The following is a 24,481-nucleotide window of genomic DNA, read 5'->3' as shown; positions in this document are numbered from 1 at the left end:
TAGATATTTTAACGTACTGCATCGTCCACATAAATAAAAAAATCGTATTTTGCGTCGTGTTCAGCAAAAAATATTGTTTGGAACAAAAAATTCACTAGTGTGGATGTGAATATGTGTGAAAAAATTGGATTAGCGGTGATTATGCAGCCTTAACTGGAATGCACTTATCTATAAGATGCAAACGATCTATATGTATACAGTTGTGAGTTATGCGCTCACTTATGTCTCAACTTTACCCTACAATTGAGCCTAAGTATTCTGACTTTACTCACTTATGGTTCACTTATGTCTCAACTTTACCCTAGAATTGAGCCTAAGTATTCTGAGCCTAAGTGCTTATTAGTTGCTTATTTCTTAGACTACTAACAGTGTGCACGATAAAGATTCATGAACTTAGGCTGAGATCTATAGATTTGCTTTAAATACATATTTTATATTTAATGCGGAACACAAAACTCTAACTTTAAAATAATATGCTTCTTCATAATATTAAGATTATGAAGTAAATTTGCATACCTACTAACTAAAATATAAAAGTAACTTGTAGATTAAGATTAATTATACCCAGTCATACATAATATACCTCAGCTTGCACTCGAAATTCTTTTGCGGAAATTTCCTCTGGAATTTTATAATTCTCAGCCCATTTTAGTTTCGCAACTAAAATTTAAAAGTTGTATGCGATGCAAATACTAGCGAGCTCGAGTTTCATTTAAAATGTAATACAGAATAAACTTGTGCTTTGTAACTTTCGCGTATGAGGAACCTACATGGCCGCCGCATTAGGTTTACATTTCCACGGGGCTTACTATACAGAACCCCGGTTTCCGAAAATAAGCCACGGCATACAAATTTCTTACTTATAGGAATTTGAATAAGAATAAATAACTATACTTACTTGTTAGCCTTGTTAAACAAGTGTAAATTAAAAATTTTTATCACCCCCGACAAGTGAAGGTTACAGTAACTAGAAAAGAGCTGATAACTTTCAAACGGCTGAACCGATTTTCTTGGATTATAACTAAGAACACTCTCGATCGAGCCACCTTTCAAACAAAAAAAACTAAACTAAAATCTGATCATTACTTTAGGAGCTACGATGCCACAGAAAGATACATAGTTACACACGTCAAACTTACAACACCCCTCTTTTTGGGTCGGGGGTTCAAAAATATTTACAAAGAAAAGCACAGTGAGTGCATAGTAAAATAAAAATACTCAGAATAATCGCAATACCAGTTAGATAGTCATCTTTGATCAAACCCCTCACAAAAAAAAAAGTTATTAAATAACTCACTGAGATAAAATGAGTCCAAACTCGATCAGAATTTTAGTCTGTCATTCAATAACGCTATGTTTATGAATCAAGAAATAATAATTATGCTAAAATAAAATGAGATAAAAAGATGGTTCACTCTGCTCAAACTCAAAGTATATTTTATTCAAAATGGGTATCATTGTACACTGATTATAATTGTTGAATTTGTAAGATCCTATCATTTAAACAATCTGAAGACATTGTATTAGGATGCCTTAAAAACATCTTTAGGTATTAACATTAGGTAGTAGGTGAATAGCTGATATTGAATCATGCTAGCTGCTGCCACCAATGGTTGCCATTAGCTATTTAGCGTTTATTCTTGACCTGTGTTGACACCAGCTGAGTGTGAACACGGCTTAAGCCAGGTAATTAATAATCCACTAACAATAGCCCACAGAAGCTAATAAACATACGTAAACGTCTACGTGATGTATGTACGCCATTATTCCGACCTATCCTGTACAATGGAGGAATCTTTGATTTATGTAAATGGCGATAAGAGGCGATTGAAGATGGACTTATTATTTGTTTGGAGATAGTGAAATTATGCACACTTTATAATGTAGACAAAAAAGATTTTTCAAAAATCCGGGAGCGAAAAAGCGAGCACTTTAATCAAAAATGCTTAAATACTTAAAACGCACATAGCTCCGAAGAGTTAGAAGTATAGTACGCGACAAGTCGAGATGGCAATCGGGGTGGGGACGCCCCGCCTCATACTATCTCGACCTGTCGCGTATACGTGCTCAGATCGAACCCCAGACCACCACATAGGAGGCTGAGGCATTTAAATATCACTTGTTTTAACGGTGAAGGAAATTTGCATGCCTGAAAGTTCTCCATAATGTTCTCAAAGGTGTGTGATGTCTGCCATTCCGCACTGGGCAAGCGTGCCAGACTGTGGCCTAAGCCCTTCTCATTCTAAGAGGACCCGTGCCCAGTGGACTGGCAATGTCTTGATCATTATGATGACGAAGCTATCATGGGGTTATTCAAGGGTCGGACCATCAAATTCCTGAAAGGCCAGCAACGCATCGGCGGCACCTCTGGTGCTGCAAATGTTCATGGGCGGCGATAATCACTTAACACCCGGTGACCCGCCTACTCGTTTGCTCGCTTTTTTTTAGTATAAAACAAGCTAAGTAACTAACTATGGTAACTAGCAAGATGAATAGAAATTGTAGAAACTAATTATAACAATGTCAAAGTTCTAACAGGCGGATCAAATAAAAAGCTGCTATAAATGTTGAAAGCTCCAGTTGAAAGGCTTCGCCGGCTGATTTCCGTCTTCTTAGTGCCATTTCATTTTTGCATTTTGAAATTCCATTAAAAATCGACTAGCAGGAAGGAAGCAGGAAGCGATTTTGTTCCATTCACTGATAACTAACGGCTTATCGTGCTCACAGGAGACGGGGAAGAGCTGCTGGGGAAAAAGTAAAAAGTGACTATTTTCCTTTACATAAATATTTTCTATAAGGATTTTATTTCTATAGAGAAGAGAGAACCTCTGAAAGTAAGTTTTTAACTGAGTAATTTTAAAAACCGGTCAAATGCGAGCCCGACTCGCACACGTAGGGTTCCGTATCGTACAAAATTATAAATCTACTTTTCATTTTTTTGATTTACATGGCTGCCTTTTTGAAATTTTTACTATTTGTTGTTATAGTGGCAATAGAAATACACATTTCTGTGAAAATATCAGTTCTCTACCTATTATAATTCATTAGATAAAGCTCGTTGACATACAGACAGACAGACGGACTGTCAGACAGACTGGCAGCGGAGGCTTAGTAATAGGGGCCGGTTAGCAACCTTTGGGTACGGAACTAAAGTGACAATTTTTTTTTTAGATAAAATATAAACATTTCATTTCTGTGGACCTCTAATATAAGTAAAACATTTTGTTATTTTGATTAAATAACATATACCTACTTAAATCGTGCAAAATAAGTAGTCCAATTCGAACAAGACGCGTGCTATCTATATCCAAAATTTTATCAAAATGGGTTCAGCAGATAGGCCATCAAAAGCTAGCAGAAAGGCAGAGACTTTCAGATGGTATGGAAGTATGAATATGGACTATAGTTAGGGATGAGCATTTTTCAAAATTCAATTTCATAGGACGGTGCTAATAAAATTAAATTAGGTTATTTACAAACGTTTTCTTCCATCATCATTAATTATGTCTCTTTATCCACAAAAAATAATGATGTCGTCGTTCGAATTCAATTTCCTCATTTTATCTATTTAATTTTGAAAGGAAATTTTTGCTCCTGCGTATATTTAAATAAAATTTCGCGAAGGAATTGTACATCATTACACAAAGACGGCGAGCTAAACATTTACTATCAAAACCCTTTTTAAATCCGCCTTAAAATGGTCTTAAACGTCGGAAATGGTGTGAATTTTTCAATTTTTAAAGCTCAACTTAAAAGACGTTATGCCAGCTGTAATTTCCATACTTCGTAGCATCGCTGTTTGCATTTAAGGATTTTTTTTGCGTTTATAATGTGTATTCAAATAGCTTTTTAGGATTCCGTATTCAAAGGGTAAAACGGATGTTAATTGTCTCTGTCTGTCCGCGTGTCACGGGTCTCTATCTCGTAGACGAAATGAGTAATAAAACCGGAAATTTTGGTGTTCGATATAGAACGTTGAACCAAACTGAATACTTATTGAATTACAAATTCAGTTATATTGTTTCATGGGGAGCTCCCATTCATGAAAAAGGAGTCGGAAAGAAAATTATTGCATGTCGCATGGTTATTCCATGTACGGAATCCTAGAAGAGGCCTGACTCGCACTTGACCCGTTTTTGAGGGATGTTTTCCTATGTTATTTGTCGATAATAAGCAGGTCGTTATTATAAAAGGAAAATGTGCAAAAGCTCGCTTATTAAAGGAAAAATAATAATGATGAGTTTTAAATTCAGCCGTCCCTAATACAACAATCTGCTTTTGTAAACTTAGGCATACAATAAAAATAACTTGAGGCTTAACGGTGAAAGATAAAGAATTCTTAGCCCATGAACGAGCCACGAGTATTTTTTGAAGTAAATACCTAAAAGAATATAGCCTTCTATTTTTTTGAGAAATATTTATATTCTGACATCGGTCTAGTTCAATAAACTAAGTTTCTTTAGCCAAAAAAAGATTGTTAGAGATGCCAGTTATTTTCTTTTTGTTTTCTTTATTTCGCTTCACTTGTATCAGTTGCTGAAATATAAACAGGCGCTCATAAAATTCCGCAGCGGATCCGCGGATGTGCGGACGTTGCGGATGCGCGTCACGTCCGCAAGGATAATGAGCGCCGCACAAAACCTGAGAGGATTCGTGTACGATCGGCCTTGAGCCGTTTAGGCGGGCCTGCTTCTAGGTATAATGTAATTTGGTATGTAATTTTCCTAAAGTATTGTAACGAGGTTCGCTGTATTTCTGCTTGTTTTTCGTATGGTTGCTTGTATTTTTGTATCAACAAAAGGTTAGTGAGCTCACTAGATATTATTTTGTCCAAACTGAAACGGATAAACCCTCTTAAGTAATCTCAAAAGGGAATGGGCAGGTGTTTTCCATGTCTCCATATCTTTGACTGCTGCCTTGACATGGTTCTGCGAAAGTCCCACTCTTTTAATATCTGCTGCAATAGATCTCCTCCAGGAGGAGGAGAAATTATAAAACTCTAGGGGATGCCCGCGGCTTCGCCCACGTGGATTTCGATTTTTTTGAATTCCGTAGGAACTCTTTGGTTTTCCGGGATAAAAAGTCTATATATGTCTGTACCTACCTTTCATTAAAATCGGTTCAGCGGTTGGGCCGTGAAAACGTAGCAGACAGACAGACAGATTGATATATATTAGTATGGATTACCGAATCAATATTATTAGTCATTACAAATGAGAATGAATCCGTTACTCCGACAAATGTCACAGTGACAAGCGCATGCCGGTTTAACGATATAATACGTGACTGTGGCGATATCGAGCATAATTAGTCAGATGAACGGGAAATTGCAAAGCAAACTCGCCGCAATATTCGGCCATCAAATGAATCGGATCCGCCGATATACCGACAGACCAAATCGGTGTTGTTCCCAGCTTATTCTCGCACTTGTGAATTGCTCCTTGCTTTGCGCAATTTGATGTTAAGTGTCGTCGTTAATGGCAGTATAATTATCCTCTTCTAGATGATATTGATGTATTTTAACAATCCCTTGGGAACTCTTTGATTTTCTGGGATAAAAGTTGCCTATGTCAATTGTCGGGATGCAAGCTAACTCTATACCCATATAAATCGGTTAAACGGATGGACCTTTAAGAATCCCGTGGGAACTCTTTGATTTTCCGGAATAAAAAATAACCTATGTCATTCCTTTCCTTCTATATAAAGTGACCTTGCCAGGAATCAAATCAGGGACCTACTCCACCCCACCCCGCGCTCACTACTCTACCAAAGCCAAAGTGGTCTACAAAAACATAATAAGTATCATGAATTTTCAGCTTGTTGTAAAAAACCTTTTAAAAAAAGTAAAATATCCTTCTCTCTGACTTTTTGACGAGCAACATTGAATATAATAAAACTGTTCTGAATATTTTAAACCGGTGTCGGCGAAATGCTGCCATCAGGGCTTTTGGTGTCCGGCTTACGGGGGCTTTATTTAGATACAACTGGTAAACAAAGGATTATTTAGCTGAAAACCGTTAACTCGTGTAAAAATGTTGTTGCGAATATTCAGCGACTCGGCTACAGTGCACTCTGGCGATGTGCGTTGCGCCTAAATTACACTATTTCATTCATTCGTTCATCATTTTATTTATTTCATGATGATATATGACGATTACATACAAATTACTTGATACAATATATAAATATTTATTTATTTACTTGACTGCAGCGAAGTTCAATGCACGGTTATGTGTTTGACATAGTTCTCTTGTAGATACTTCCACATGCCACGGTCTTGCGCCGCCTGAATCCAGTGGCTCCCTGCGACTCGTTTGATGTCGTCTGTCAACCCAGTGAGAGGTTTTCAAACGGTGTAAGTTCGTCATTCTAACACCTTGGGACCCAACGTTTTGATCGGTTTTCGAATGTGCCGCTGAAGTGGCAATGGGCAGGGCACATTAAGTAAAAAATATTAAGTAAATATATAAATAACATGTTGGTACAATTTTGTATAAAACATGATTTTGCTTTTTATCTACTAAAGTCATCAATGTTTGGCTAAAAAATATTACCCTCTTTAGGGCGATTTGGAGCTTTGAAAGGATTTTAGAGAAACTTGTCAGACAGCGTGAGTCGGTATTTTTTACGGAGTCCGACCATCAGTCTTGGTTTTTATCGATATAATGGTTACATCGACGGGGAATAGCCGTTTCTATCTATGCTCCTGGCCGCCCAAAGTCCGAAGATATCAATTTCGCTTAATTCCGTTGCTTTTATCCTTTCCATTCACGACAATGTCGTTCGTTGGACACATTTTATATTGACCGTTTAGTTTATGAGTTCGTTCGTTTTTGGCAGTATTCAACTTTTTCCCGACCCTATTTTTTTTTTGTTTGTTTTCTTAAAATTTAAGTAGATTTCTTTGTGAATTCTATTAGAAAGGACTACTCAACTAGTTCCTTATTGCTATCGTTCTCATTCTGAGAGGTGAGACCTGTGCCCACTCGTGGGCGGCGAAGGGTTGATCATGATAAGTAATAAATAAACTTATGAGCAACAAAAAATGACCTACTAACTATATACAAAGTGTAACCAGAGAGCTAGCAAAAACAGGTGATAGTAATGATGATTACTGATAATGGTTAAAAAACGTGTTTTTTTTAAATCCTGTATTTGACTGATGCTATAAGTCATCAAACGTTACGTAAATAGGCCACTCGGAGTCAATGCCGCGTCGTAGGTGGGGCATTGACCCGATTTTTGCACCCGATTTTTTTTTAGGTACAATAGTAAAACCCCTTAGTTTTTGCTAGCGTTCTGGTTACACCTCGTAGATTATGTCCATGACTACGTCCGCGTGGATTTAAATTTTTAAAGATCCCTTGGGAAATAAAAGACTTTGATTTCGTCAAAATCAGTTAAACGGATTGGCCGTGAATAGGTAACATCAGACACTATGGATTTAATGAAGAACACGTCTTGAAATTGTATGTTAATCTATTATTCGTAACACATCACTGTGGCAGTTGTATAATTCAAACCGCGTAATCCACAGTGAATATTTCACGTTGCACTTAAATAACAGTAGAATATTTAAGACGGAACGCGCGTATTATCCGCTACTATTCATCATGTAGCGCGATGGAGGCAGCATCACACTGACAGGTAAACTGACAGATTTACTGCGAGCTCCTCCCGACTCATCGTAAGCGGAACTACATATTTGTATTTATTTATTAGAACAAACGTTGGGGTCCCGAAGTGCTTGAATGGTGACCTCGCACCGAAAAGCATAGCGTAAGAAGACCCCCCACAACATGACGTCAAACGACATCAAACAATTCTCAGGGAGACGCTGGATCCAGGCAACGCAAGACCGTGGCGCGTGGAAGTCTCTACAAGAGACCTTTAGTACCCTATAGGTTTCGTGACAGACACGACAGACAGACAGACAGCGAAGTGATCCTGTAAGGGTTCCTTTTGAGTTACGGAACCCTAAAACCAAATAATCTTCTTCAATTTTAAAACTACTAAAGACGAGTAAAGAAATCGTCTGAAACTAATAAGTATAAATAAAGTCTGTAGAGTCATAACTATCCAGACTGAAAAACAGATGTGGCTATTTTCTCCGAGTTGATTAAAACCCTAACGTAAAAAGGTTGCTGCTGTTAATAAAAATAAGAAATACGTTTTCATGGCGACTATTCCCTTTCATCAATTTCGAAATCCTTTAGATATAAAAAAAACATTTTTCGAAGTGTGTGTAGTTGTGTACTCTATGTAGAGTAGAAATAGCGCACCGCATATCTGGTTGTTTGTGAAATTCATCTAATCTAGTCTACATAAATCCATACTTCAATACTAGTATTATAATGTGAAAGATGTGTCTGTCTGTCTGCTAGTTTAACACGAATTTTTTGAAGAAGTACAAATCTCTACTTCGTCGCACTCTGTACTGTGGTCGTTAGCTTGCATCCCAGGAATGGAGATAGGCTTGACTCATCCACACCCAGATCAAACCCTTGGACTTAGAAGGTTGCATTTTGCACAGTTCTCTTTACAACCGACTTCAAAAAGGTTCTCAATTAGTCGATTTTTTTTAATGTAGACAAGGAATAAGGTCGTATTTTTCCAAATTATCACACAACAGGAATTAAAGTAGATTTATATTTGTGCCGATAGAAGCCGTGGATAGTTGTTAGTTAACGAATATCACAGTTTTACATCGTAAAACTTGGATTTTCTTGGATTTTAGCTAAGAACACTCACGATCAAGCCACCTTTCAAAGAAAAAAAACTAAACTAAAATCGGTTCATTAGTTTAGAAGCTAGGATACCACAGACAGATACACAGATACATAGATAGACAGATACCCACGTCAAACTTATAACACCCCTCTTTTTTGGGTCGGGGGTTAAAAAACAGATATTGCATTAGAGGTATAAGGCTAGTAGCTGTTGAAAATAAGAACCCCGCTTTCAGAGCAACGGTTTCCCTCGCAGAAACACGCGGGTCCCCGGCCGCCCGCGCCCGCGCCAGGGCGCCAGCTCTCCAAATTGAATTATAGCGCCGGGAAAAATAATAGCGGAAAATGCGGAAAAAGCGGAGAGAAACCACATCTCAATCGATGGAGCACTTTGCAACAAATTACTTTTATCCTTACAATTTTCCAGCTCAGGCTTTGTTACTTGTGCAAACAGGTTTTGTGTAAGTAATTGAATAGTTTATGAATCCTTTTAGATTTAGAAAAAAAAACGTTTCTTCAGTCTTTTTTTGGTTTCTATAAATCATTTGATAGGCAAGTCATATTTTCTAGCATAGGTTTTTAGTGCACTCGAATTCGTCCGTGTGGAAATCCACAGAAATTCACACAAGTGTAAATTAAAAATGTATAGCACCCCCGACAAGTTTACAGTAATTAGAAAAGAGCTGATAACTTTCAAACGGCTTAACCGATTTTCTTGGATTATAGAATAGAATAGAATAGATTTTTATTCAAGTAAACTTTTACAAGTGCTTTTGAATCGTCAAATAATTTACCACTGGTTCGGAATGCCGTTCCTACCGAGAAGAACCAGCAAGAAACTCGGCGGTTGCTCTTTTCAATTGTTCAATTTACATAATATTCTATACTATACAAGCAATTGCAGACCCGCGCATTGCTGGAGCGAGTCAAATCCATGCTTTTTTATCATTTACATAATCTTCGATTGTGTAATATGCTTTTGCCAGGAGCATACTTTTAATGGATTTTTTAAACTTTTGTAAAGGCAAGTCTAATATTGACTGTGGAATTTTATAATAAAATATAAAATATTACACTATATATAGTATAAATATAAAATATTACACTATATACTATATTATAGCTAAGAACACTCTCGATCAAGCCACCTTTCAAACAAAAAAAAAAACTAAATTAAAATCGGTTCATTAGTTTAGGAGCTACGATGCCACATACAGATACACAGATACACACGTCAAACTTATAACACCCCTCTTTTTGGGTCGGGGGTAAAAAATCCTGTCCAAGTGAGATCTGCGTTATAGAGTTAGTTAATTTCTAGCCGATTCTTCTCCGTAGATAGTAATCTGCTTTTCGAATCGAATACCTACTGGTTCGGAAAGCTGCAAAGCACATCATGTTGTCCTACATTATTATTAGGTAAATAAAAACATTTCATTTCAATCACAAACAATTCTCAATAGACCCTGAAATGAATAATATAAGATTGAACAGCAATCTTTTCAAAATCTAAAGCTTTTCTAAAGTATATTTTTCTAGCGCATTAAAATAAAATAAGTTTAGCTTATTTATGCAAAAAATCGGATTCTTTCTGTTATAAAATAAATGTTTTTGTTAAGAAAAAATATTGAAGTTGTAAAAATGGCTGTGAAGAAAGCTGTCCGATGAAAAAAGATCGCATTAAAGTGATATTACAAAAACCGAGTCGCCATCAGCTCGGCGGAGTGGAAAAAAGCTGCGAACAAGAATCTAAAGTAAAATAAAAAAAGTGTTTATTTAGACAGGGTTTTCTTTTAAGGGTTTCCCGTAATCTTCGGGAGATTGACGAACGTGAGGCTTAGTTGTAAGTTGTGACAGCCCATATCAATCGATTGCGGTTGTTAAACAACGTTGACCCAAGTTGGTTACTAGATGGGTGACCCATTATGGAGGTCCTCTATGTGTCAACTGTCACGTCAAAAGACGATTTCCTTAGTATTTTTGACGAGACAGTCCCAGAACAAAAACCGCACAGCACGCCACCGTAAGCAATTTCCCCCTCACCACCTGGGTGTCTGTTATACTTCGACCGTTGGTCCAGATCCTTTTTTCCACTCTTTTCCACTCTCAATCCTTTTTTTCCAATCTGTGCAATCAACTCCCATCAGCGGTGTTCCCACTACATTACAACATGGGGTTATGGCAGTTCCTCTGGTGCTGTTTAAAACTTAACATCAGATGACCCGCCTGCTCGTTCGCTCGCTATCCATACTAATATTATAAATGCGAAATTGTGTCTCTCTGTCTCTCTGCCAGCTTTTCACGGCCCAACAGTTTAACAGATTTTGACGAAATTTGGTACAGCGTTAGCTTACAACCCGGGGAAAATGGAAGAGTTCTCACGGGATTGTTAAAGGCCCATCCGTTTAGCCGATTTCTTACAGAGGTGGCCTGTAGGCAACTTTTTATGCCGGAAAATCAAAGAGTTCGCACGGGATTCTTAAATAACCTAAATCCACGCGGATGAAGTCGCGGGCATCATCTAGGTTAATTATTTAAAAAAATAAAAAAATGGCGAATGCATTATATACTACTTATACTTTCTCAAAGGAGTATGTGAAAGTACTCCTAAATCACCCATTTGCAGAACCCAGGAACGTTGCCAATAATGATCCGATTACAAGTTTAGTTTTTGGGCGTCCGCGTCCGTCCCCCGGGGGCTTAAATCAAACTAAGGCCATTACTGAACTAGTTGGTTAACTGGGCTGTTTCCAAAATTTATTAACATCCAATTATTGTGCTAGTTTGCAACTCTATTTACATAACCTATTGTTGTTGTAAACTTGTAGCTTTGCTCATTACAGTGTGTATGTAACTTTTATTAGAAACATCCTATCGATTCGTTTTTTTGAGTAACGTTTTATTTTTCGACATTCTTTTTTAGAAAAATATTATTTGAGTGAACCTAAAAGTAAAAAATTGTAAGTTGAGTAAATCACATTTAAAATTGCAAAGAAACGTCCAATCTTATCAACTCTGGGGACTTCCGGTTTGGAAGGAAGCAATTCTCGAATTCTGTTTTGCTGACACAACTTTAATTAAAAGAAAGAGAAAACCCCATTGAACTAAATTAGTACTTAAATAAGGTCTATTTCAAACAAAAGTTAACACAAAAGTGATATTCTTCCCTTCTAGTGCCTTCAAAGCCTTCTGCGTTTGTCATAAGCTAATCTGATTCTTAACTCAATGGGTTAAACCAAGTTAGGTACGTAGGTATCTAACAATTTCACTGTCCCGTGTCGGAACGCTCGGTTAGCGAAAAACGACTAAGGTTAAAAACTAAGAACGATTTGGTAAGCCACGAGAAGAGAGTGTGTAGTTTTGTCGCTGGGCTGTGAGCGAGTATACGAGTGCGACGGGTGATTACTCGCCCCGGTATCCGGGATGCAAGCTACCTCTATACCAAATTTCATATAAATCGGTTAAAAATCACCCTCCTTTAAGAATCCCTTGGGAACTCTATGATTTTCCAGGATAAAAAATAGCCTGTGTCCTTCCCCGGGATGTAAGCTAACTCTGTACCTTTATTCGAAATCGGTTAAACTTTTGGGCCGTAAAAAGCTAGTAGACAGACAGACAGACATACTTGCGCATTATGAGAGTACTACATAGAGGTTATAGGAAAAACTTTTCAGCTTTAGTGCCTTGTAGTTCATCTAGATAACTTATCCCGAGCCAGAGTACGGGCGACGATCAGCCAGACGGTCGATTAGAACTATTCCTCTTTGGTCGAAATCGCTTTAATAACAGCTGAGACTGCAAATTGAGTAAGTTTCGATTGCTAATGCTCCTATTTGAGTGATTGCAAATGTTCGGTGGTCGGTGTAATTTGGTAACTTAGGTATAACTTTATCAATCATAATAATATTTTAAGTATATGTCACGAGTAGGTATGTCGGGGTCCGAAGTTTGATCCTGAGTAGACCTCTAACTTTTCAGAGTTATGTGCGTTTCATGCAATTAACACTTGCTTTAACAGTGAAGGAAAACATCGCGAAACGCACTTAAGTAAGAAAAGTTACCTACCGGAATCTAACCCCTCACCTTGCAAACAGAAGGCTGACGTAAACCACTGAGCTATCCGTGGAAATTTAGGTTTTTAAAATCCTTGTCATAAAAAAAAACCGGCCAAGTGCGAGTCAGACTCGCGCACCGAGGGTTCCGCACTCGGGTATTTTTTCGACATTTTGCACGATAAATAAAAATTTAATATGCTTAAAAATAAATGAAAATCTGTTCTAGAATGTACACGTAAAGCCCTTTCATATGATACCCCACTTGGTATAGTTATCTTACTTTGAAAATTGAAAATACTAATTAATTATTTATTTGTCCATGAACACATTTTTTTTTTGTGATGTAACCACGAATTCACGGTTTTCAGATTTATTCCTTTACTTGTGCTATAAGACCTACCTACCTGCCAAATTTCATGATTCTAGGTTTTTTTTTTTTTTATTCGCTATAGGCAAGCGCTTGACCACAATCACACCTGATGGAAAGTGATGATGTGGTCTAAGATGGGACGCGTTTACCTAGAAGGTGCCTATTGGTCAACGGGAAGTACCAGACAGACAGACAGACAGACAACAAAGTGATCCTATAAGGGTTCCGTTTTTCCTTTTGAGGAACGGAACCCTATAAAAGAAAGTTTTAAGATCATAAATAAAATATAATAATTTAGTAATTCAAAGTAAACTTACATGTGGTGGGTACAGAACTATGAATCCGAGGCGAGTGAAATTAACGAAGCATAAAATGCCCCTGGGTCTGGAAAAGTTTTCCAGTGACTCTAGCCACCTGGAAACCCACCGGCGATTACTCAAACGTGGAATTGGAAGAAATCTTGGAATGCACGCCTGTGCGCTCCAAGCGGTGGATTTAGGGGAAGAAAAGTAAAAAGTAATAATTTTGTATGCAAAGTTTTGGTTAATATGGAGCCAAATTAATATGGAACTTTGGTCGGTGAATTAGGTATATCAGAGCACAAATATAAAAGTTAAGGCATTCATAATTTTTAAATTACACCAAATACCAAAATTTCAGCATTGTAACTACAAGCTAGAGACCTGTGACACTCGGACAGACATACAGACAGTCAGCAGAATGACATTAATAGGATTTCATTTTTACCCTTTGCGTACGTACGGAACCCTAAAAAGTAAAAATAAATATAAACAAGTACAACTAGACTCACGTGATTAGTTACAGTATGCTAGTAATTAGTATGTATGTAATTTTTAATTTATAATGAGTATCATTCACATTAGTTAAATTAGTAAAAAGTTAACTTGAAATTGAATAACAAGTGTAAATTAAAAATTTATAACACCCCCGACAAGTGAAGGGTACAGTAACTGGAAAAGAGCTGATAACTTTCAAACGGCTGAACCGATTTTCTTGGATTATAGCTAAGAACACTCTCGATCAAGCCACTTTTCAAACAAAAAAACTAAATCAAAATCGGCTCATTAGTTTAGGTGCTACGATTCCAGAGACAGATATACGGATACACACGTCTTATAACACCCCTCTTTTTGGGTCGGGGGTTAAAAAATATCTTAGAAATTCAGTTTGATTGCTTCTAAAATACATTTCAAAAAGTGACCTACTTACGGGTAACTATAAAAGCACGGCGAGTGGAAATAAGCGAGTATAAAATTCACTCGAGGCCGTTCGGGTTCGGGAGCGGCCATCTATCGCGCTGCAGCGGGCGGCGATAACTCTCGCGAGGAAATCTCACGCTGCACACGACCATTGAATTGTTATTGGGTGAAATTAATCGGGACTATAGAACTTGATAGAATGAAACGTAAAAGTCACAAGTACTGTTTGATGAAGAAACTGTTACAAGGCTTGAAAAACATGATTATCCCTTACTAGCTTACGCCCGCGACTTACACCGCGTGGATTACAGACTACATTTTCTACTCCCTGTTTTACCCCTTTAGGGATAGAATTTTCAAAAATTCTTTCTTAGCGGATGTCATGGCAAATTTCAGCTCGATCTGTCCAGTAGTTGTGGCGTTGATAGATCAGTCAGTCAGTCATCCAGTCAGTCAGTCAGCTTTTCCTTTTATATATACAGATAGACAGAATATAACTAGTAAACATTCAAGAAACTATAAAACTGGTGGCAAGTGGGAATAACGGTATGAAATGTAGTCGAGAATGGCGAAGTCGGTAAAGTTGCCGGAGTGGCTATCTGTTCACCTGGAAACGAAATGGCTATAACTCATCCGTAGAATTGGAGCAAATCGGAGACTGTTCGCGTATATACGCCCCTTTGCCAGAGTGAACTAGAGTGAGGGAACTCTCGGTTTGATCTGAATCAACACAGACTTTGATTTTCCGGAATAAAAAGTAGTCTATACCTATCTATCTAGTCTATATCTGCTCATTTAACAATATCCATGCAAAAACACCCGGCCAAGTGCGAGTCAGACTCCCACATCGAAGGTTCCGTAGTACGGTCGTATTTTTTCTAATAATTGGGCGTAAAAAAAAACTGTTTTAGAATATACAGGTAAAGCCCTTTCATTTGATATGCAGTTTGGTATAGTTATCTTACTAGGTTAGGTACTTTGAAAGTTGAAAATACTATACATATTTGTTCTATAAGACCTACCAACCTGCCAAATTTCATGATTCTGGGTCAACGGAAAGTATCCTGTTGATTTTCCTGACAGACACGATAGACAAACAGACAGCCGAATCGACTGACAGACAACAAAGTGACACGTGAAATTGACAACAAAGATAAGGGTTCTTTTTGCTTTTTGATATACGGAACCTTAAAAATTACGCTGATCCTTTTCTCCGCTGCCGCGTGATTAAACGATAAACCAACAAACGAACACACTTTCGAATTTATATTAGGTATTATGGGTAGTGATCACTTCAAATGGTTTAAGTTCGTAACCGCAATTTAAACTCACACAGCTTATTTGATGTTCACTAATTTCATAAGAGTTTAGCAATGTTTCAACTCTATATCTCTCACCAACTTTCCGATAACTGAATCTGAAGTATTTCAAGCGTTTTCCCTAAAAACAACTCCCATTTCGGGATCAGATACATAAAAACTTCAAACATTGGAAACGAAATTTGGACGATCTCATTCATATTTTCCAAGTGGATGGAATATTTTATCCAAAAATCCAGTGGAATTGTGAAACTTAATCAGAGGATCGGCGTTTCGCTCCCACTGGGAGGGTTGGACGCTTTCCAAGAGAAGGTCCTCTTTCGTACTTATTCATCCACGCGATTAACGTCTTTATTATTATTGCTGTAAAGGTCTGTTTTGTTGGAATCAAAAGTCGCATTTTTCACGTTGGGCGCACCGTACTAACCACTGATATTCCTAACGGCCGCTACATGGAACGGTGCTTTTATTTTATGTAACGCAGTATTGTATTTCGAATGGCCATATAGATGGGATGTCCATGAAAATTGCGTGGTTATTGTTGTTGAGGCGTATGGGAAAACACATTAGTTGATATCAGCTTTGTATAGGTACCTACTGTTGTGAGCAATCACACACCATTACTTTAATGAGTAAAGCTGATTGACTGGGCGCTGTTTTACTTAAAACTAGATGATGCCCGCGACTTCATCCGCGTGGATTTAAGTTATTTGAAATCCCGTGGGAACTCTTTGATTTTCCGGGATAAAAAGTAGCCTAAGTGCCAATTCAGGCTATCTCCATTCCATATTTCAGTCAAATCCATCCAGTAGTTTTTGCGTGAAAGAGTAACAAACACTCACACATACATACACACAAATTTTCGCCTTAATAATATTAGTGTGATAACATTCATCGCTTAGTATTGAGCACAAGTCCGGTTTGGCCATAGTCTACCACGCTGGCCAAGTGCGGAATGGCAGACTATCCACTGTATCGACAACATTATGGGGAACTGTCAGTACGCAGGTTTCCTGACGATGTTTAAGTATCATTTACCTTCACCGTTTAAGCAATAGTTTAAAACGCATAGATATCCTATAACCATAGATGTATAACATGACCATGGATATGGTATATCTACATGACATTTGCCTTGGTTGTTCCTCCTTCACCATACTACCAAACAGCTAGAAACCATGAGCGCTGGCATCCGTATGTGGTCGACATCCAATCTAATCGCACAAAAAGCTTTTGCTCAACGTTTCTGATACGAAACGCTAAGATGTGGAATGCCGCCCTTCCGGAGTCCGTTTTTCCTGCTATGTTTAACCTAAATATACCTTCAAAGCATGACTGAATAAGTATTTTCTAGGCAAGCGCTCTCCAACCTAGACTTCACCACTAATTTTTAAGCATGATAGCCAAGCGCAATCCTGTCTCGCAATAAAAAAAAACGTCGACTTGGATCCACTCCGCTTTAGTGAAAACGCACCTAAGCCATACCAATTAAGTGTTAAAGACACACCCTTGTTTTGCCATAACACGTACATCCTTCAAAATGATGAAGAGATGCGTACCCACGGGGAGACGACTCTGTCACCATCTCTCGCATAATGATCCCCTTCTTACGCGGTATTTATTTATGCTAAACCGCCATGAATATTCAACTCCCGCCCGTCAAAAAGCAACACAGTCCCCTTGAAGGAGAGTTGTCCACTTCAATCCGTTCCACTTAAGTATCGGACCACTAGGTCAAAAAAAATTCCCAGCCGTTCTTAGTAGAATCTAATTTTCGAACCGGTGATAGAGTCTTGCTTATCATAAAGTGGTAGACAGCCTGTCCTACTACTTAAACTAACTACTTTCCAAATTCATTTCAATTCAAATCGAATTTAAAAAAAATGTCCAGGCAACTCTCTAAAAAGTAAAAAAATATTAATGTATTGGCATTGGCAAATATTACAAGTAGTAATATTTTGATACAAGTGTCGTCCATGTAATAAGAAAAAGACAGACAAACTTGTTTTAATTTAGAACTATCAAACCTTATGAATTTAGGTGCTAGTCTTGAGCATTATGTTAAAAGTAGAGTGGTGCTTAAATTTCAAGATGCTACTTACTTTAAAATTCATTTTCCATCCTTTTTTAGAAAGAATAGAAAAACGCAGATACTCAAAATTTTGTTTAGGGACGTACATCAAAATCGATGCCTACGTCTTATCTTTAGCGTGTTAGTTGATGTCCGTTGGGAGTATATTATTATGATAATATGCAGCACGGATGATATCCCATAATGGCGTACTACAGTATATTGTACGGGAACAAGCAAAACATCGCTTGTTGTTTCCAGCTGGTTTAAATTGAATTCTCGGAATATTACGTCAGTTAACAGTAATCTCGATAGATAGCGCTAGGAATATTTACATCGTGATATCACTTTTTTTAGTTCACATACTTTTTGGTGGCCTTGTTAACAGAATTAGTTATTAAAATTCAATATAGCAAAATCTAGCAATGAAACTGTGCAAGTCATCATCATTGTCAACCCATCGACATCCACTGTTAGACATAGTCTCTTATAGGAACAGTTTTCATAAACCTGCACGGTCTTGCGCTGCCTGAATCCAGCAGGTTCCTACGACTTGTTTGAAGTCGTCTGACCACCTAGTGGGTGGTCTTCCAACCCTGCATTTCTCAGTCCGAGTTTGCCTTTCAAGCACCTTGGGACCCCAACTACTAACGGTTTTTCAAACAACATAATTTTTGCCGCCCATTGCCAAACTGTATATATAAGTAATCTTATTTTATTTCGCTCTGGTATTACGTAGTAGCATACCTTCTAATAGCGAAAACGAGGTTACTCACATCAAAAACATAAAATTTTCGAGGACTAGAAGTTGTAGAACAACTAAAATTGAAGCACCTTACCTACAATAGTAAGGAGCCAAGATTCTATAGCGATAAAGGCAACAATAAAACGTATTACTTTTAATTACGCCTTTATCGAAAACTCGGGTTGTGCCATCGCGCATTTTGTGCCCAAACCTGTTCGACTTTCGACCTTATTCTCTTAGGAATAGAGACTTATTTAAGAGTGATGTTGAGGCTCGTTAACCCCAGAGGACCGCTTTATGATCGGTCGGATAATAATTAAATGATGTCGGAGCGATCGGGAACACTGCCCTTTGATATTATGTACCTAGTTTTAAATGACATATTGGTTGACGAGAGTTTTTTATACTGGGTGGTGAATTTTTTTTTTAATTGATTTAGGTTTTGGAAACTTGGATGGTGGAACCATCTTGTAATATATTGATGTACGACCAATGAATGCTTATTCGTATTAAAGGTAAAGTTTATAAGACCGCTGTTTGTGCTGCTCTAATCTACGGTCGGGTGCAGGGAATTATCTAGCTATTTTATCAATATGTAAATCAAATTGTGGTAGGTAATAAACCTAATTTAGACACACACGCAATCAAATTAACTACCCAAATCTAAGAGCAACGTGAACTTAGGTGTTTTCGCTGCAAATTGTTGCAATAACCGTTAAGTTATACGATACGAGCCAACTTCATGGCGTTACTTGAATTTCAAAGCTTTGTTCACTTGTTTATTTCTTCTTTGAAACGCTCGCGTTTGTGTTAGCTCTAAAGGTAAGCGTAGGTCAAAATATGAGGTCTGAAATCGTTCTTTGAACTTTTAGTGTAAAACGTTTGAATATTATTTACGAAACAAACTTTTTAACTGTTTGGATGTTGAGAAAACGTATTATAAACTGAAAAAAAAGTCAAATCACGACTGCCCAAAAAAGAAGTGGTTATATTTTCCGGGTTCAATTATTAAGTCTGTGAGTTTCTTTATTCCGCAATAACTTCTAAATCCATGAACAGATTTAGAATTTAGATGTATAGATTCGGTAGAATCCTTAATTTTTTTAAAAGACTTCAATATAGCACCTGAACTTATCCATTATCAAAAGGGTTTTTTTTTACTTTGGCAGGGCATTCATGTTTTTTTATTACGACTTGAAATTCCAATTTTTAAAAACTACAGGACTATGTTTTCAATGGGTTGATTCAATTTTTTGATTAAACTAGAAAAAAATTGAAAATGCTGTATGCTGTAACATTTTTTTTTTTTAAATAAAATATTTGAATTCTTCTAAATGTTTTTAAATAGATATTAGAAGTTTGCTAACCTGCACTTGGCCAGCGTGGTGGACTATTGCCTAAATATATGCATGTCAAAGACTCGTGCTCAGTAGTGGGTCGGCGATGGATAGAGATGATAAAGGGCTGCAGTTTTCATTTTTTTGTATTTTTTTTCCGTATTTTAGTTTCAGCAGTTTGTTAATCCGCACTTGCCCAGCGTGGTGGATTATTGCCCAAACCTTTTCATTTCGAGTGAAGACACGTGCTTAGCAGCGATGCGCCATTATTATGATGGCTTATTGGGCCAGCGATGGATGAAGATGATAGTGTTATTTTTTTGTAGTTTTTTCCTACTTTCAGTTTTAAATGCGAACAAAAAGGTTTTCACATAAAATAAGTTCCGATAACAGTAAAGTCCGCCTGCAGCTAGAATACGTTATCGGGAACTGATAAGATACTTTATGTTCAGCTCAATCAGCCGGAAGCTATCGCTTAAGGCTCATCATTTTGTATCGTGACTGAAATCCAGGAATAGATAATAGGATATACCTACTCTAGTTTCCTCACGTACCGTATACTTACATTAGAAGGTTTACTGTGATTACTTTAAATTATTATTATTATTAAATTATTATAATTGCTTTAATCGTATTACAATGTAAAGGATTATTTAAATGATACGAAATCTTGAGAATGAGTTGCCAAGCAGCTTTGATAGGTCTAATAAGTATAAGTGGTTTTGTTAAATTAAGTTTAATAGTAATAAGTTTCTTGTGGGCTCTTCTCAAATTTGGGCGCGTTCGGAACCCTCTTAGCTTTAGTTTAAAGTTTACGTAATTAATTATTTCACCATATCATCTTTCAAATCTAACAAATCTGACAAACAAAAGGTGTAGGTACAATAGTACCTACTTTGAATAAATGATTTTCATTTTTTTGATTTTATTTTACTATGTTTTTATGGACTTCTAAATATATATCCAGAAAAATCTTGAACGATATTGAATAAAACAATTCGTAAAGAACACGGCTGTCTTGCCAAAAAACGTAAACTAAAACGTATAATTTTTCACATTTGAAAATGACGCCATACAGCCCCGCCATTTTTTTTTTTCAAAAATATATGGTCAGTGCAACTCGGAATGATATAAGGATTTTAGGAGTTATTAAGCTATCATCATTACACTATTAGGTAGGTAACTTACGCATTCCAATTTGAAAATCCAAAAATGTACCTATCCAATCCAAATAAATGATTTGAACTTGAATAGGGTGGAATAAATAAACCTTATTGTGTTTTCAGGATTCATGTGAGTAATATTTACCCTGAAAACATTACACTCCTTTTCCAGTCATGTAAACAAATAACGAAAATATCTCAAAAATTATAAAATACTAATCGAATGAATAGTTTTATTTTTAAAAGTCGTTCAAAAGCTCTAGCCTCTATACCATTGATATTGAAAAAGCCACCCCTAATATGGCAGGTTCCAAAACATAAGGCAGGAAAGTCAAAACAGTGCAAAATATTCAAATAATAATACGTGTCTCGCAATCAAGAGATGGCTAAGTACATGTTGCTTACGTAAGTACCTACTAGGGGAATCGTAAAATAAGTCTGCTAATAAAAACCAGCCAAGTATGAGTGAGACTCGCGCGCCAGGGGTTCCGCACTACGAGTACAGTCGTATTTTTTCGACATTTTGCACGATAAATCAAAAACTATTTTAGAATGTACGGGTAAAGCCCTTTCATATGATACCCCACTTGTTATATTAATCTTACTTAGGAAGTGTATTTGTTCATGAACACATTTCAATATTTTTTCGGTGATACCACAAATTCGCGATTTTTGGATTTTTCCTCTTACGTATGCTATAAGACCTATCTACCTGCCAAATTTCACAATTTTAGGTCAACGGGAAGTACCCTATACTCGAAATGTAAATGTAAATATTTATTTACAATTATTTTAATGTGATATTAGTACCTACAAATCAACGATTTTCGGACTTTTCCTTAACTTGTGCTTTCATGGTTCTACAGCAACATGAAATAGGTACGGGGTTTGATTTATTTGCGAGTGTCAAAATATGCAGCATAAATGGTCGTCTTTTCTCTTTTTTACAATATGGCTGCCCAAAATAGAGTGTTATGTTTTCAGAGTTTATATACCAATGTATGTACCTATATAAGAGTTTCTTTAGAATCGTTAGAGTATCGTTAAAATCATACTACATCATACCGAGTGACACTGGACGTAAACTTTTTGGAAAAAAAATTGTTTACTTTTGGCAGGGCAGTCGGGTTTTTTAATACTTTTTTATTCCAACTTGTTATTTTTAAGGAACTCTAAAAATAAGTAGTTTCTACGCGAAACCGTGCGTGATAGAGAACTATCTTAAATACAGCTTTTTCATCTGTAGATGCCAGACACATTGAGATGGTAATTGTGGTCGCAATCAAAGGGTGCTGTAAAGTGCGAGCCGTCATAATCGCGGGTGTCAAAATCTCCCGCACTTGCCGACACATTCATTAGAACACGCATAAAGCACGCTTTTAAACGCATCCCACAAAAACCGCCTCGTCGTAATATGCATGGGAGCACTATACAATAGGGTTGCTATCCAAAATTCAAGTTTTTCTCAGTATATTTTTATCGTTGAATGAGTAGTTTTGAACGATGCAGTCTTAAGATGTAAGCAGACTACCGTGTAAGGGGTAAAACAAATTTTATTCAACACTTACAACGAGACATCATTCTAGAATGGTAGATACGATAAGCAATCTAGCATTATCGTACGACTGAAGCCTAAATGATCTAGTGTCCTTCATAAGTTTTATATACCTAGTAGGAATACAGCTAGGTAGGTCCAATTTCAAGAAAAGATTCAACGATTCGACCCAAAAAGAGGGGTGTTATAAGTTTGACGTGTGTATCTGTGTATCTGTCTGTGGCATCGTAGCTCCTAAACTAATGAACTGATTTTAATTTAGTTTGTTTTGTTTGAAAGGTGGCTTGATCAAGAGTGTTCTCAGCTATAATCCAAGAAAATCGGCTCAGCCGTTTGAAAATTTTTTATTTAATTTTATAATACTGTATTAACACTACAAAAATTGGCAGCCCTACAAAGCGACTAACAGAGCATCATAAACTTCAAAACTTAAAACAGACCAAAAGAAACTCTATGCCAACCGACTAAAGTATAGTTTGGTGTGTTTAATGCATCCACTAGTATGTTACTTGATGGATGGGCTCGGAAGATGGAACGCGTTCATACAGTGGCTGGGGACGAAAAAGAAAATGTTTTGAAATATGAACACTTTGAAAGAACTTTTAATTTATTTTTGTGAATTAAAAGGTTTATTTACAGCGGTCTAGGCATGTACGAGTATTAATAAAATATTATATAGGATCAAAATACATACTTGGTTAGTTGATGTTGATAGATTGATAGAGCAGTCTATAAGCCCTCCGTCGCAATGGTGACCTATGTGGTCCTATAAGGTCCTGGGTGCGATTCCCAACACGAGCTATTTGGGAATCTGTAATTTCTAAGTTGTCTTTGTCCTGGACTGGTCGGATGGAAGACTTCGGAAGTGGCTAGTTTCTATCATATAGAACACAGGTTCAACGCGTAAGGTTAACCGAGACTTTTAGTCTAAAGAAAACTAGTGTCAAAATAATTTAATTCGAGCGTGATTGCTATCACAACATCTAATTATCCAGTTCACGGTCTTTTCACGGTTTTTAAACACCGAAAATATGCAATTATCGTTCCGAATCTCAGAAGGAGCCTAGACTCAAACCCTCAAATTCCCTCGAGGTAACCTCTTAGCAACAAATCGTATGACATCGAATGAGCCAAAATATCAATTTTATTACACTAGCTAGAGAAATGAATAATTTTATATTATTTTTTACAATTCAAATCAATTTTTAAAAATAACCTTACACGATTTAGTGTTGCCGTTCAATGTCACACAGAAACTAAATAAGACTGTATTGTCGCACTGGGCAAAGGCCTTCCTAAAAATTTTCCACCCTCTCTATTCTGTGCCTCTGCGGTCCACCAAACTGTGAATTTATCTAATTATCACGCTATCGTCGGCGCCTCGGTCGGCCACGCTGGCTTGGATATACATATTATATTAAAAGAAAAAAAAAGATTTTTATTTGAAGCACTTCCTTGTCGACAAATAAACGGCAAAAGGAACCACATCAGTTTTTTCGTTTGCAAGGTGAGATGATTAAAAGGCCAGACACAATGGGGGGTTAAGAGATGTTAGCATTGAAACTCGGCCGTGCGGCGCGAAATTGCGCAGAGCAATTGGAGACCCCCTACTCCTATTCACTGGAGCATCTCTTACGATGAAGGAAACGCACTAAAATATAAACATCAAAATATTAATCTTTATAGACAACGAGGGAATACATAAAATAAACTAAGTAAATACCGCCCATATACCGCCATAAACTGGTTGTAACCAGTGTCATCGTGCCACTCACTATGTCATCTGCGAAAAATCGGTACAAGGTTGCAACAGTGTGACCCGACAGGAGAAAACTTTTGATGAATTCCCAACGAGTCACACTGTGACACGTTTGAGTGTGACTCATTGGGCACCCTTCCCAGAAAGGTGAAATCTGT

The 24,481-nt window shown here is 37.1% G+C and overlaps 1 protein-coding gene across 1 annotated transcript in view; it reads right to left on the bottom strand.

The window, feature by feature from the left end:
• Positions 1-24,481, bottom strand: part of LOC123870545 (zwei Ig domain protein zig-8-like) — a 406,654-nt gene that overhangs the window by 259,582 nt on the left and 122,591 nt on the right. The window lies entirely within an intron of this gene.

The sequence above is a fragment of the Maniola jurtina genome, chromosome 2 (genome assembly GCF_905333055.1).
Source record: "Maniola jurtina chromosome 2, ilManJurt1.1, whole genome shotgun sequence".
NCBI classification, from domain to species: domain Eukaryota; kingdom Metazoa; phylum Arthropoda; class Insecta; order Lepidoptera; family Nymphalidae; genus Maniola; species Maniola jurtina.
Note: the sequence above shows the minus strand (reverse complement) of the source record. Positions and strands in the feature narration are given on the sequence as shown.